Genomic DNA, 16,365 nt, shown 5'->3' with positions numbered 1-16,365 from the left:
TCTTGACTCCAGACCTCAGCTTCCATGGTTCTGTCTCTGAAATAATTTTTCCTTCAATCTTTCCCTTTTCTGTCCCTTTTGGTCCAGACTGGCAGTGGATCCATTTATACAGATCTTGCAAAAAAAAAAAAAAAAAATGTGTTGGCTTGACATGCAGCATATAGGGGTCAAAACAGTCAGACAACAGGACTTTCCACAAATCCTTCCTGGATAACTCCATCTCCAATCCTGGCTCGTACTGAAATGGCTATCAGGTTCCATGCTTTGTTAAATCCTCAAGTGAGGCACTATCCTCTAGGGTCTCACTTACTGGAAGCCCAGAAATTTCCAGATCATCAATTTCTGGTTTCTTTATACCCAAGAGTTCAGTTCTCAGTTTATCTCTTTCCTCTGATATTTTACTATAAGCTGCAAGGAGAAGCCAAGCTGCATTTTCCACATTTAGTTTGGAAATCGCTTCAGCTAAGCAACCCAGCTCATCGCTTTCAAATTCTGCCTTCCATCCAACACCAGGACTCAATCTTGCCAAATTCTGTGCCATCTTAAAACAAGGATCACCTTTCTTCCAGTTTGCAATGACACATTCTTCATTTCTTTATAAGGCCTCATCAGAAGTATCTTTAGAGTCCGTATCTCTACCAACAGTCTCTTCAAAGCAACATAGGCCTTTTCTATCAAGTGCCTCATAATTCTTCTAGAATCTTCCCCTTACCCATTTATAAAACAAATCACCATTCCCCACTTCTTCTTCCAGTTTGCTAAAGCTGCCAAAATGCAATACACCAGAAATGGATTGGCTTTTACAACTGGGTTTACTAGGTTACAAATTTACGGTTCCAAGGCCATAAAAGTGTCCAAACTAAGACCTCAACCAGAAGATTATTATCTTTCTTCACTGAAGAAAGGCTGATGGCATCTGGAACATTTATGTCAGCTGGGAAGACACGTGGCTGGTATCTGCTGGCCCTTTGCTCCCAGGCTGTATTACTTTCAGTTCTGATTCCAGTGACTTTTTCTTTAATCATCTGTGGGTTCTCTCTTAGCTTCTCCAGGGCAAACTCTGGGCTTCATTTCTTAGCATAGTATCTCCAAACATCTTTCTGTTCGCATCTCTAAGCATCTGGGTCTGTGTCAGCTCTGAGCGCTCTCTCTCTTAAGGACTCCAGTAAACTAATTAAGATCCACCTTGAATGGATGGGGTCACATCTCCATGGAAATAATCTAATCAAAAGACCCTACCCACAATATGTCTGCCTATTTGATCCACAAGAGTGGATTAAAAGACATAGTCTTTTATGGAGTACATAACAGATTCAAACGAGCACAGTGAATAAGTGAGACTTATTCCCAGGAAGAAAAGGTTAGTTTGACATCCAAAAGCAATTACTGTAATAAAACATATTAATAGAATGAAGGACAAAAACTGCATAAAAATCTCAATAGGTCATAAAAAAAAAAAGCATTTGACAAAATCCAACACCTTTCAATGATAAAAATATTCAAGAAACTAGGAATAGAAGGGAATTTCCTCAATCTGATAAAGGGCATCTTTGAGGAATCACAGTTAACATCATATTTAATACTGAAAGACTTTTCCCCTAAGGAATAACATGAGGATGTCCACTCTCACCACTTCTATTCAACATTGTACTGGAGGTTCTAGCCAGATCAATTATACAACAAAAAGAAACAAAAAGCATCCAGATAGGAAAGGAAGAAATAAAACTATCTCTATTTACAGATGAAATGATCTTGTATATAGAAAATCCTAAGAAACTGACATATAAAAAAACTATTATAATTAATAAATGATTTGAGCAAGGTGGCAGGATATAAGACCAACATACAAAAATCAGTTGTATATCTGTATGCTAGCAGCAAACAATGCAAAAATGAAATTAAGAAAATAATTCCATTTACAACAGCAGGAAAAAACTAAAATAATTATGAATAAATTTAATAAGACATGTGCAAGACTTGTATGCTAAAAACCACAAAACATTGTTGAAAGAAATTGAAGAACATCTAAACGTACATAGAAAGACATCCCATGTTTCATGGATCGGGAAGACTTAATGTTGTTAACATGACAATATTCCCCCTAATGATCTACAGATTCAATGCAATACCTATCAAAATTGATAAGCTGATCCTAAAATTCATAAGAAAATTCAAGGGATCCATAAAAGTTTTAAAAATCTTGAAAAAGAACAAGTTGGAGGACTACACTTTCTAATTTCAAAACTTACCAAAAGATAATTAAGATAGTGCAGTGCTGGCATATGATAGACACATATGTATCAGTGGAATAGAACTGAGAGTCCAGAAGTAAGCCTTCATATTTTTGATCAATTGATTTTGGTGGGGGGATTGACTTTATTTTTTAAAGCAGTCGTAAGTTTACAGAAAAATTACACAGAAAGCAGACTGCCCATATATTGCCAACTCCCCAACAATGTTCCCTTTCATTAATATTTTGCATTTGTGTGGTACATTTGTTATAATTGATGAACCAATATTTATATTATTAACTAAATTCCATAATTTACATTAGGGTTGACTCTGTGTTGTATATTTCTGTGGTTTATTATTATTATTATTATTATTATTATTATGGCAACATATATACAATATAACATTTCCCATTTTAATCACTTTCAAGTATACAATTCAGTGGTGTTAATTATGTTCAAAATGTTGTGCTACCATCACTACCAACTATTACCAAAACTTTTCCATCTCCCACAAAGAGAAACTCTGTACCAAGCAAGCATTAACTCCTTATAGGGACCCAGGACCTGGGGCCCCTGCCCCTCCATAGTGAAAGTAAGTTATTACACAGTCACCTACTTGACCAGGACAGATGTTAAAAGTCATCAGACTTCCTGTTCATAGCAAATCTCCCCACCCCTGTGTCACAAGACCAGGCCAAAACTCTGTTCTCACACCGTCTTGGCACCACTCCCACCCCCACCCTCACCCCTATTACCCCCTGCTCTTTGTGGAGCCCTGACTTCCATTTTCCTCAGCCAACTGCTGCTGTGGAACCATCTCCTTTTCGTAAGTCCTAATTAAACTCATGTCTAACTCTGTGCCTGGCATGTTCTTTGGTCTTGGGGCTAACCTGGGTTGGAACACTCCCCAATCCCCTCCCCCACAGGCTCTTGATTTTTAACAAGGGTGCCAAGACAATACACTCAGGAAAGAATCATTTTTTCAACAAATGGTGTTGGGACAACTGGATATCCATGTGTAAAAGAATGCAGTTGGAAGCCTACCTCACACTATATACAAAAATTAACATGAAATGGATCATAGACCTAAATGTAAGAGATAAAACTATAAAACTCTTAGAAGAAAGCACAGGAGTAAATCTGTATGACTTTGAGTTAGGCAAAGCCTTGTTAGATATGACACCAAAAACACAAGCAACCAATGAAAAAATAGATAAATTGGACTTCGACAAAAATTAAAACTTTTGCTCTTCAAAAAATATCATCAAGAAAGTGAAAAACAATCCATAGAGCAGAGAAAATATGTGAAAATCAAATCTCTAATAAGGGACTTGTATCTAAAATACATAAAGACTATTACACTCAACAATACAAAGACAAATAGCCCAATTAGAAAATTGGTAAAAGATCTGAATAGACATTAACCCAAAGGAGATACACAAAAGACTGATAAGCACATGAAAAGACTCCCAGTGGTGTGAATCTCCCTGGCAACATAGGACATGACTCCTGGGGATGAACCTGGACACGGTATCTTGGGATTGAGAAAGCCTTCCTGATCAAAAGGGGGAAGAGAAATTAAACAAAATAAAGTTTCAATTGCTGTGAGATTACAAATGAAGTCGAGAGGTCATTCTGGAGGTAACTCTTATGCATTGTACAGATATCCCTTTATAGTTTTTTGTTTATTAGAATAGCTAGAAGGACATATCTGAAACTGTTGAACTGCAATCCAATATCTTTGATTCTTGAAGACAATTGTATAACTATACAGCTTATATGGTGTGACCGTGAGATTGTGAAAACCTTGTGGTTCACACTCCCTCTACCCAGTGTACAGACAAATGAGTAGAAAAAGGGGGACAAAAAGTGGGGAATAATAGAGGGGGAGAAAGGAGAATGGAATGTGTTGGGTGTTCTTTTTTACTTTTATTCTTATTTTTATTTCTTGAAGTAATGAAATGTTCAAAAAATTGATTATGGTGATGACTACAGTTATGTGATGATACTGTGAACATTTGATTGTACACTTTAGATGATTGTATGGTACATGAATATAACTCAATAAAATTGTATTTAAAAAAAAAAAAAGAAAGTGAAAAACAATCCATAGAGCAGAGAAAATATGTGAAAATCAAATCTCTAATAAGGGACTTGTATCTAAAATACATAAAGACTATTACACTCAACAATACAAAGACAAATAGCCCAATTAGGAAATTGGTAAAAGATCTGAATTGACATTAACCCAAAGGAGATACACAAAAGACTGATAAGCACATGAAAAGATCAACATATTAGCCATCAGGGGAAATGCAAACTAAAACCACAAGGAGATAACCCCCTTCACAGGGACTAGGATGGCTATAATCAACAAGACTTGTGATAACAAGCTGGCGAGGATGTGGAGAGATTGGAACCCTCATATACTGCAGGTGGAAATGTAAAATGGTGCAACCACTTTGGAAAACAATTTGGCAGTTCCTGAAAATGTTAAACAAACATAGAGTTACCACATGACTTAACAATTCTACTCCTAGGCATACACCCAAGATTAATGAAAACATGTCTGCACAAAGACTTGTATGTGAATGCTCATAGCAGCATTGTTCATAATATCCCACAACTGGAAACAACCCAAACGCCCATCAACAGATGGATGGATAAACAAATCGTGGTATATACATACAATGGAACACTATTTAGCAATAAACAGGAATGAATCTCTGACACATGGACAAATAGATGTGTTGTGATGCAGCCAAACACATAAAGATACATATTATATGATTCCATTTATATAGAAGTTCTAGAACAGGCAAAGCTAATTTATAATGAAGGAAACCAGATAAGTGATTCCCTAGGGAGAGAGCTTTAGGATGGGAATTACTGTAAAAGGGGCACAATGCAATTTTCCCAGTTGATGGAAATGTTTTATATATCAATTGTGGTGGTAGATACACTAGAGCAGACACTTGTCAAAACTTGTCAAATTGTGCATTTTAAAAAGATGTGTTTAATGTTATGCAAATTATACATAAAAGTTGATTAAAACAAAAAAGGAGACAAAAATACTTTTCTCAGATGTCTGGGGTTTTCATGGTCTCCTCATTATCTATGAGTAGAGCGATAAGAAGCTAATTAGAAGTCTGCATATAAATTGGGCTTTTCAAGTGTAGAGCGATCTAGCTGAACTCTTTTGTGGGAAACTTCTGATGTCAGTATCTTTAGGCTTTTCCTAAAAAGAAAACAGTAAGAGGATTGTTTTGAGTGTAGACTTTGGGGCTCAACTGCTGGGGTTCAAATGCAAGGTCCACCACTCATTTGCTGAATGACCTTGTTCAATATACTTAACCTCTCTGGTTCTGAGACACTGAGCTCTTTGGGTACAACCTGGTCAGTCCCTGGAACTTTGGGTATCTGTGTGACACCTGAGACTCAGAACCAGAGTCCAGCAGCTATGAACGTCAGCTTTACCCTATACAGCAAATGTTAAGGAGTCTGAAAAAAAGAGATTAGACTTCAATTAGAGATGTGAACGAAAAGGACTTGGTTATGACTAAGGTTAATCAGACTAAAGGGTAAAGAACAATACTGGTGGTGTTTTTAAAACTTCAACTTCTGTGTGAGATCAAAGGAAGATATGCTTATTAGGTGCAAAATCTATATATTTTGTAACACACTATATAATTTAACTTGTAAGGTTATTCAAACAACATAATAGATAGAACATTGAATAGGCAGTGAAATCTGGTTGGTTGTACAGGTTAGTGTGAAGCCCCAATACATCCCAGAGTAATTTGGGAAGAGAATAAAAAAGTATTTGCAAAGCCCCCTTGAGGGACTGGGGGAAAATGTGGAAATATTAAATTTCCCCACCTGGGGAATTAATGATATTCTCACAAGCATTGGGGGTTCTAATTCAGAAATTCAGAAGGCCAAGCCCTCGATCTTGGAGCTTGCCCTTATAAAGTTTGTTACTGCAAAAGAGACACTAAGCCTACTCATAATTGTGCCTAGGAGTCTCCCCCAGAGAACCTCTTTTGTTGCTTAGATGTGGCCTCTCTCTCTAAGCCAACTCTGCAGGTAAACTCACAGTCCTTCCCCTTATGTGGGACATGACTCCCAGGGTTGTAAGTCTCCCTGGCAATGTGGGACATGACTTGTGGGGATGAGCTTGGCCCTGGCATCATGGATCAAAAGGGGGAAGAGAAATGAAACAAAATAAATTTTCAGTGGCTGAGATTTCAAATGGAGTTGAGAGGTCATTTTGGAGATTATTCTTATGCATTATACAGATATCCCTTTTTAGTTTTTAGTGTATTGGAATAGTTAGAAGGAAATACCTGAAACTGTTGAACTGTAACCCAGTAACCTATATTCTTGAAGATGACTGTATAACTGTATATAGCTTAAACTGTGTGACCTTGTGATTGTGAAAACTTTGTGGCTCCTACTCTCTTTATACAATGTATGTACAGATGAATAGAAAAATGAGGACAAAAAGTAAATAAATAATAGGGAGGGATGGAGAGTATGGGATGTTTTGGGTGTTCTTTTTTACTTTAACTTTTATTCTTATTCTTTTTTTGTGTGTGGTAATGAAAATGTTCAAAAATTGATTGTAGTGATGAATGCACAACTATATAATGGTATTGTGACCAACTGATTGTACACTGTGGATGCTTGAATGGTATGTGAATATATCTCAATAAAATTGAATTAAAAAAATATGTATATATACTTAACCTTTCTGGGCCTCTCTTTCATTATCTGTAAAATGGGGGTGATAATGGTGTTACCTCAGAGAGTCAACAAGTGACTGAATTGAGTTAGTATATATAAAACAGTAGCTATTGCTATATAAAGCATTATAAAGTATTAGTTATTGCTGTTATTATAATAATTATTATTATTTCCTCTTGTGCTTATCAGACAAAGCAAGGAAGAAAGACACTTGCAATTTCCTGCCTAAAAGATGGAAAATTTTTTGGATGGTGGATGGCAGCATAACATTGTGAATGTAATTAACACCACTGAATTGTATACTTGAAAGTGGGTTAAAATGGGAGATACGACACTGTAAGAAAGGAATAAGTTTAGCTTTCACATAGAGACAGCATGGAATAAGGGAAATGGAGGCAAAACCAGTTTAAACAAGCCCCAGACAAAGAGAAGAGAGACTCTGCCTGCTCCTTATATGGAAAAGTAACCATAGTTACTGGAATGTAAAGAGATAAGAGGTAAAATCAGAGGCGGGAACTCACAGCAAAAAAAAAAAAAAAAAAAAAAATTGGGGGGGATAGGCTGATGAGTCAAAATCTCAATAATGAGCTAGCTGGCTCTCTGGGATTGGCTGATCAGTTCAAAATCTCAGTAATGAGCTAGTTGGCTCTCTGGGATTGGCTGTACAAATTAAAATCTCAAAAGATGAATTAGTTAGTGTTCTCGGATAGGCTGTAACCTCTGTAGTACCCAGTCAATGGGGAAACAGGGGAGGGACTTGTGAATTAGGAGTAGGAGATTTAAAGATCGCCATTCTCTTCCTCTGGCGCGCCAGCCTACCACGTGTTTGGCTGGACGCCCTATCTTGCAAGATTGTAAATAAATTCTTTTCTCCTCCAGAACCGAGTGAGCGTTTATTCCCGACAACATTGCATATAAAAGAAATTTTTTTTTAATTAAATGGACACGAGAGGGGGGAAAAGATATAAAAGTTATATAAAAAGGAACACCCAAAACATCCCATCCCTCCCATCCCTCTGTATTATTCATTTACTTTTTATCCTCATTTTTCTAAAAAAAGATATAATCCTCACTACCACTGTTCAGGGAGGGAGCAGGGGAAGCATGCTGGCTGAACAAGAGACAAGGGCTAGAGGATTCTCAATATCCAGCCTGAAACTTTTGCTTAATCCCCCTTTTTTCAACCTGGATCCCTGCCTGTGCCTGAAGTCTTCTGGTCCAGAACCCCTCTGTTTTACTCCCTATGGGGTATAAACCTCCAGTGTCTTTGGCTCAGAGTTGGGGAAGGAATCTGGGAGCTCAGGTACTTCTTTGGAAATCCATCCACCAATCCTCCCTTACATTGTCTTCCAGACTTACATGGTGTGGCTATATCCTGGGCTTTTATGGGAAGGTGTTTGTTGGAGGAGGATTAAATGAGGATAAAACAAGATACCATTTGTCCATTAACTTCCCAGAGATTTTTAAGTGATAATTCAAATGTTGGTGACAATGAGAAGAGTAGTCTCACCATTGCTGGTACAAGTTTCCATTACCAGAAAGCAGTTTTACAGTACCTTCTGAGACTCTCAAAAATACTAGCATCCTTCACTCAGTAATTCTGTTTGTAGAAATCTATCCTAAAGAAAAAATTTTAAATGTGGACATCTTATTTTATAATGGGGAAAAACTAAACAATTTAAATGTTGAACACATAAGGAACATCAGAACATTTGAACACCAGAGGATGGGAGAATAAATTTTCATACATTCGTATGACAGCATGTCATGGGAATATTAAAATGTATATTTGTGAAAAATTTTAAAGATGTGGGGAAATGTTTATGATAATATATCAGTTGTGTTAAAGAACAATTTTTTGAAAAGGTAAAATCATACAAATATAAAGTGAACACTCATCAAATATTTAACTTAATTCATTAATTAATGAAGGAACCAGTAAGATATTATAACCAGTCCAAAAGACAATTCAAAGTAGCCTATACTGTAATGAATTTATATAGCTACAAAACTGACTTTTTCCACTTGGGTATTTGGAAGTTGTTTGTCTCTGCATCCAATAGAATTCATTTGCATGTCTATGACAAGATCATTTGCATTGCTATCTGTTTCTCTTAAACAACTCAGAATAATGAAAGGCAGGGGGTGGAGTAGAACAGGCACTCAGTAATCTTTTTCTCCTCCCCTCTCTCAAAGTCTTTCACAATTTTTCCTGACAGTTGAAATAAACTGAATATAAAATTGAATATATAGCTTTGTCGCAATTATGAAAAAAATGAGAAAATATGTCCCAAGTATTGTGTCGTTTTTGTCTAATCATTCGACTTAGTTTCTTCCCTAACATTTTCCACCTTCTCCAAATTTTCTACAATAAGAACCTAGTTCTTTTAGAATAATAAAAAACGATTTTTAAGAACTTTAATTGCAGGTACAGTCAGTTTATAGGAGACAAAACGACCCAAATAATGGCACCCTTAAAATTCAGTTACAAGCAGAACAATTTATATTCAAAAATCTAAAGTTAAGAGAGTCAATATAAAATGTCAGGGATTAGCTATTTGTGGTGCAATATATAACACTACCCAAATCCTGTGTTTCTGGAAAACAGCAAAGTTTTAAACATTTCCCTCTCCCTTCGTGTTCAGGAAAGCAGCTTACTGCAAAGAACCACCCTTTCTCATAAGACTTGATTAAGACTCACTTGTTTACCTAGGACAAAGCAGGACACAGACCCTCCAAATTCCTGTTTGCCTCACAAATGCTTAGCTGAACTGCTTGCTACTGACCAATCAGAACAAAATGCTGATTAACCAAACTTTTGTCAAGCTTTTCTCCTTTCTCCAACCCCCTGAACTTTAAGGGTAACTCCCAGAAAATAGACTGTGTCAGCATAGAATATTCATGCTAACCTTTCATCCCACCTCCTTATACCTGGTTCTTTCTTCTCTATGAAAAAAAAATCTTTTTTGCCTAACTCTTGATGGTCAGTGTTCTCTATTGCAATAGTCCCCTCCCTCTACTGCAATAGCCCCTTTTCCCCTTTGCAATAATCTTTTCAAAGAAAGTCTCTCCTTACTAAGTCCAGATTTGTTTTATTTTAGTGCTGTTATTTGCATTATTTGCCTAGCGAAGATTTTTTCCAAAACACGCTGACTTTGTCTCAGCTATATTAGAAGGAAAAGGTTTCCCCCCACCTCCACTTCCAACCTTTCAGTGTAAAGAACCAGATAAGTATTCCTGTGGTGCAATAGTTCTAAGAGTTTAATGAGCTTTAGGATCACCTAGTGTATTCAAAAACAACTTCCCTCTCCCAACCCCTGAGATTCTGATCTTTTAAAAACTCCCCAGGTAGTCCAACTGCACAGCCAGAAAACAGAACCCCTGATGCATAGGGTTTTACACTTTTTAAAGCACTTTCACTGGTCTTCCTTCAGTGTGCTTAATGGTCCCTTAAGCAGTTAAGAGTATGCATGTGACCTAAGTGCAACCAATCAGATGTGCCATCTAGAACTTTGATTCTTGGGGAGAATGACTGCAAAGGCTTCGGTCCAATTAAATTATTCTTGATATTGCAGTGAAGCAGCACTCAGTGATGTCCTAAGCAGACCTCTGGGTGGTCTTGGCTGTGTCTTTTCTCCCTTAGAGCCTGACCAACCAAAGCCAGCTTCCTGTGCATTCCCACTGAGTCTGTGAACTACCCAAATCCCTTCAAATAAATTCCTTTTCTAGTTAACTAGCCCTGGTTTCTGTTGTTTGCATCCAGATCCAAGTGAGGTAGGTCTTATGACTCCCATTTTGCAGATGAAGAAACTGAATCTCAGTTAGTCACTTTTCAGAAGTCACCAAGGGAGTGACAAAACCAGGACCCAAATCCAAATCTTTGTTCTTTGCTCTTATCATGACAATATGGGGTGCGGACATGATGAAGCACCCATGATACCCCTTCTAGAACAACAAAAGAAATCAGTATCAGCGGTTCTCAACCCTAGAGGCACATCAGAATCACCTGATCGGGTGATTAACTAGGTTTGCCAGGGATTTCCCAGGGACAGGGAAACCCCTTAGCCCTGGGCAACCTAAGTTGGTCACCCTACCTAGGGGGACTTAAAAAAACAAACAAACAACCAACACACACAAAAAAAACAATAGCCAGCTCTACCTCCAGACATTCTGATTCAGGTATTTTAGGTGGAACCTAGGTTAATTCTAAAGAACAGGTAGCTTTGAGACTCTTTGGTCTATACAAAATCTTTTAGGGTTTATCAGACGCTTTATCAGTCTATTGTATTTGTTCATCCAAACCTGGTCTCAATTACTTTGGTTAATATCTATGCAAGCAGGCATTTGATAAAGACTACGAAATAATAAGATCAGAAAGCATGGCAGGCAGTATCCAGAGCCAAAGTGCTAGACTCAATAGCTACCTCCCTGAAGTCTTCAGTAAAAAGATAACAGGGAAATGTCAGAAGGCAGTTCAGTGGCCCTGCAAGTGACAATGATAGCTGCTGGGGTTGATCTAGTTAATCAAGCAGTCTAGGGGAACTCTGTAACAATTATAAGTAGTGGTATATGCGGTGTATGTATGAGAGGGCTGTGTGGATAAATGAGTTACGTTATCAACTGGTGACAAACTTCTCAGATTATTTGGTTGTGGAGGTCTGATTATACTACACTAATTAGAGAATGCTAATTTGACTGTGATCTTTGCCAGCTGCCCTTATTACTAGGGGCCACAGAGAAATCCAGAGGACCAGGTCATTCTTCTGGTCATCTGCTATTCTGCTGGCTCTGAAGAAAAGCCTAAAGCTTTGGCATTCCAGAGTTCTTTTTCCCTTGGAAGTTCATTTGTTCATTCATTCATTCAACAAATATAATGAGTGACTGTTACGTACCAGATTCTAAGATGGGGATAAAATATCAGGCAAGACAGCATGGTTTTTGCTCTCATGTGGTTTTGTGGGGGAGACTGATGCATAAATAAATCATTTAATACAGTGTGATCATTGCTAAAACAGTGGATGTCATGGCCCAAGAGGGCTTTTGTAGCCAAAGGACTATAGAAAGCACCAGACACATTCTGAGACATGAGCTTTTATTACAGGGCTTACCCACAGAGTGGGGAAGTGGAGCCACATTGCCCTGAAATCAGGAGCTTCTCTGAATGGATTCAGGAGCTGCTCTGAAGGGCGGCCAGTTCAGAGCACAACGTGGAAATAGTCCACACTTGGAGGGCTGAATAAGCTGCTTATAAGGGCTCAACAATCCAATGGGTACGAGAGCATAAGGCAGGAAGCAGGGTCGTGCAACTTAGGGAGGGGTTGATTGTCAATGGGGAGGAGGAGAGGATTATAGAGATAACAGTATCTCAGGGAATCTCAAGGAGAAGGTAGTTTGGGTACAGATTACAGTTAGCATCTGATATTACAAGAAGAATAGGTCCAACCTCAACTGACCTAGGTCATGCAAGCTGCTATGTGCAATCTTCAAGACCCTTGGTGAATACCCTGTGCCTGGGGTTCCCACGGTGGAAGTACTGGAGGAACATGTAGGTGAGATCCAGATCCAGGAAGCGCCATCTAGGCTGGGCCTGAAGGATAGACTGGATTTAGCAAGGTCAAGGGAAAAGCTGGATCAGGCAGAGAGAACAGCAAAAGCAAAGATCCTGACAGGACAGAGTAAAGCACTATGGCAGGCAGGAAAATGGTCCCCCAAAGAAGTTCACATTCTAATCCTTAGAGCCTTACATGGCAAAAGGGACTTTGCAGATGTGATTAATGCTCCTGAGATGGATTATGCAGGTGAGCACTATGTAATCACAAAGGTCCTTTTAAGTTAAAGTGGGAGATAGGAGAGCCATTGTCATAGAGTGATTTGAAAATGCTATGCTGGTGACTTTAAAGATGGAAAAGGATACAGGTAACTTTTAGAAGCTGGAAAAAGCAAGGGAATAGATTGTCCTCTAGAGTTTCCAGAAGGAACACAGCCCTACCAAGACTTTGATTCTAGTCCAGGAAATCCTATTTTAGACTTCTGACCTCCAGAACTGTAAGGTAATAAAGTTGTGTTGTTTTAAGCAATAAGGTTTGTGGCAATTCATTACAGAGGCAACAGTAATCTAATACAGGTATCTTCAAGACAACAGAGGGTAGGGGGATCTAAGATGGCGGCACAGAGAGGAGTGGAAGCTAAGTAGTCCCCCTGGAACAACTAAAAAAACCAGAAACAAATAGTAAATAATCCGGAATAACTGCAGGGGGAAAGACGTGACCGTCCACTCATCATACACCAACCTGAATTGGGAGGAATGCCCAAGATCACAGCATAAAATCTGTAGGTAAGAACTGCGGATCCAAATCAGGAGACGCCTCCCCCACAACCCGAGCTACAAAGCCTCTGGTGCCAGAGAGAAGCTTTCTCCCAGCAAGCGAATATAGCTCAGCTGAGCTCCAGCTGGGGTTTTAATCAGCGAGTGTGAACTGCTCAGTACGAGGTATGAATCCCCAACAAGTAGACAGAGGCTTTGGGTGACAACTGACCTTGGAGAGAAGAGGGTCGCCTCGGACTAGCTCTGTTCCTTTTTCGACTCAGTGGAGAAAGCCTCGGCCATTTTCAGTTCCCAGTTCTGTGACCCAGACAGGGGTGTGGCACAGGCAGAGAGAGACCATTGAAATGCTAATGACCTCCCCCCAAGGCGTCTATCTTCTCTAACAGGAAAGGAGTGGGGCCCAGCTCTACTACCTGCCTTTCATTCAGAACTTACACCAGTCAAGAATTATAGGCTAATCTTTGCATCAGGTAGAGAGTGCCCCTGCATGGCCCAGCGGCCCAGGGCTTCCCTTGAGGGACGACGTGCACTAGTGACATAGCACAGCCTTCCCTCAGCAGAGCTCCTGGAAGATCACAGCTGAGAAGGGGGGCCCACTAGGAAAACCCAGGGACGCTACGTCAATGCCAGTGGTTTGTGGGTCAGCGACAGAGAAAATCTGGGGCAAAACTGAAATGAAGGCTTAGACTCTTGTAGCAGCCTTGAATCTCTGGGAACACCTGGGAGGTTTGAATATTAAAGCGGCCTTGCCTCCCTGACCACCCAGACACACGCACCACGTTCAGGGCGGACAGCCCCAACAACAAACCCAAACTGAGTCCACCAACTGAACCCCACAAAAATCATTTCCCCACACACCACAGACACAGAGTTGGGGAGAGCTGACTTGAGGGGTATAGGTGACTCGCAGACGCCATCTGCTGGTTAGTTGGAGAAAGTGTACGCCACCAACTTGTATTTCTGAAAAATTAGATTGGTGTACATATATATATATATATATATATATATATATATATATATATATATATATATATATTTTTTTTTACAACTTGAAAGAACCCTATTAAGCAAAACAAATGCCAAGAGGCCAAAAACAACAGAAAATCTTAATGCACATGATAAAACCAGATGATATGGAGAACCCGATCCCAAACACCCAAATCAAAATATCAGAAGAGAAACAGTACTTGGCACAATTAATCAAACAATCACAATCGAGGAATGAAAACATGGCACAGGATACAAAAGACATGAAGAAGACCATGGAACAGGATATAAGGGACATAAAGAAGACCCTAGAAGAGCATAAAGAAGAAATTACAAGAGTAAATAAAAAAATAGAAGATCTTATGGAAATAAAAGAAATTGTCGGCCAAATTAAAAAGACTCTGGATACTCATAATACAAGATTAGAGGAAGCTGAACAATGACTCAGTGTCCTAGATGTCCAAAGAACAGAAAATGAAAGAACAAAAGAAAGAATGGGGGAAAAAATCAAAGAAATTGAAAAGGATCTCAGGGATAAGATAGATAAAATAAAACATCAAAATTTAAGACTCATTGGAGTCCCAGAAGGGAAGAGAAGGGTAAAGGTCTAGAAAGAGTATTCAAAGAAATGGTTGGGGAAAATTTCCCAAACCTTCTACACAATATAAATACACAAAGCATAAATGCCCAGTGAACTCCAAATAGAATTAATCCAAATAAACCCACTCCGAGACGTATTCTGATCAGACTCTCAAATACTGAAGAGAAGGAGCAAGTTCTGAAAGCAGCACGAGAAAAGCAATTCACCACATACAAAGGAAACAACATAAGACTAAGTTGTGACTACTCAGCAGCCACCATGGAGGCGAGAAGGCAGTGGCATGACATATTTAAAACTCTGAGAGAGAAAAATTTCCAACCAAGAATACTTTATCCAGCAAAACTCTCCTTCAAATCTGAGGAAGAGCTTAAATTTTTCACAGACAAACAAATGCTAAGAGATTTTGCCAATAGAAGACCTGCCCTACTTCAGATACTAAAGGAGCTCTACCGACAGAGAAACAAAGAAAGAAGAAAGAGAAATAGAGAATTTTAGCAGACATCTATAGAACCTTACATCCCAAATCAGCAGGACACTCATTTTTCTCTAGTGATCACGGATCTTTCTCCAGAATGGACCATATGGTGGGACATAAAACAAGCCTCAATAAATTAAAAAAACAAGAACAAAAAAACAATTGAACATATTCAAAACACAATCTCTGACCACAATGGAATACAAATAGAAGTCAATAATTTTTGAATTGTAACTCCACTATTTACTTCCTACATGATATAAAATACACAAACTCTAATGACAAATCAGTGGTTTTGAACTCAATGTAAAATATGTAATTTTTGAAAGAACTATATAAAGGTGGGGGAATGGAGGAGTATAGGAACATAGTTTATGTGTCCTATTGAAATTAAGTTGTTATCAAAGAAAAACAAGATTGTTATGGATTTAAGAGTTTAATTTTAAGCCCCACAGTAAACACAAAGAAATTATCAGAGAATATGACCATAGAAATGAAAAGTAGATTATGGGTTAAGAGAAATGGGGGAAGGGGCAATGGGGAGTTAAGAAATGAGTGTAGGGTTGCTGTTTGAAGTGAAGGGAAATTTCTAGTAATGGATGGTGGGAAGGTGATAGCATTACAACATTCTCAATGTGATTAATCCCACTAATGTAATGCTAGAGAGGGGATGGAATGGGAAGATTTAGGCTGTATATGTGTTTCCACAATTGAGAAAAAAAAAAAAAGACAGTCTAAATAGATGACAATTGAATGCCAAGGATGACTCTGGATAGGATCTGAAGATGGAGGACAGGAGGCTCAAAGGGACACAGTTGAGACATAAGGAAAAGGAAATATAGAATGTAAGCTTTGTATCGTTGAATCTCTTGTACTTCTTAACTGCGCTTAATGGGATTGCATAAAAGAATGTTCTTGTTCATGGGAATTGTACATGTGAATTATAGTGTTTGTTCAAGGATGTGTGCAGCTAGCTCTCATATGTTCAGAAAACAGA

This window comes from Choloepus didactylus, chromosome 15 (assembly GCF_015220235.1).
Source record: "Choloepus didactylus isolate mChoDid1 chromosome 15, mChoDid1.pri, whole genome shotgun sequence".
Lineage (NCBI taxonomy): Eukaryota > Metazoa > Chordata > Mammalia > Pilosa > Megalonychidae > Choloepus > Choloepus didactylus.
Note: the sequence above shows the minus strand (reverse complement) of the source record.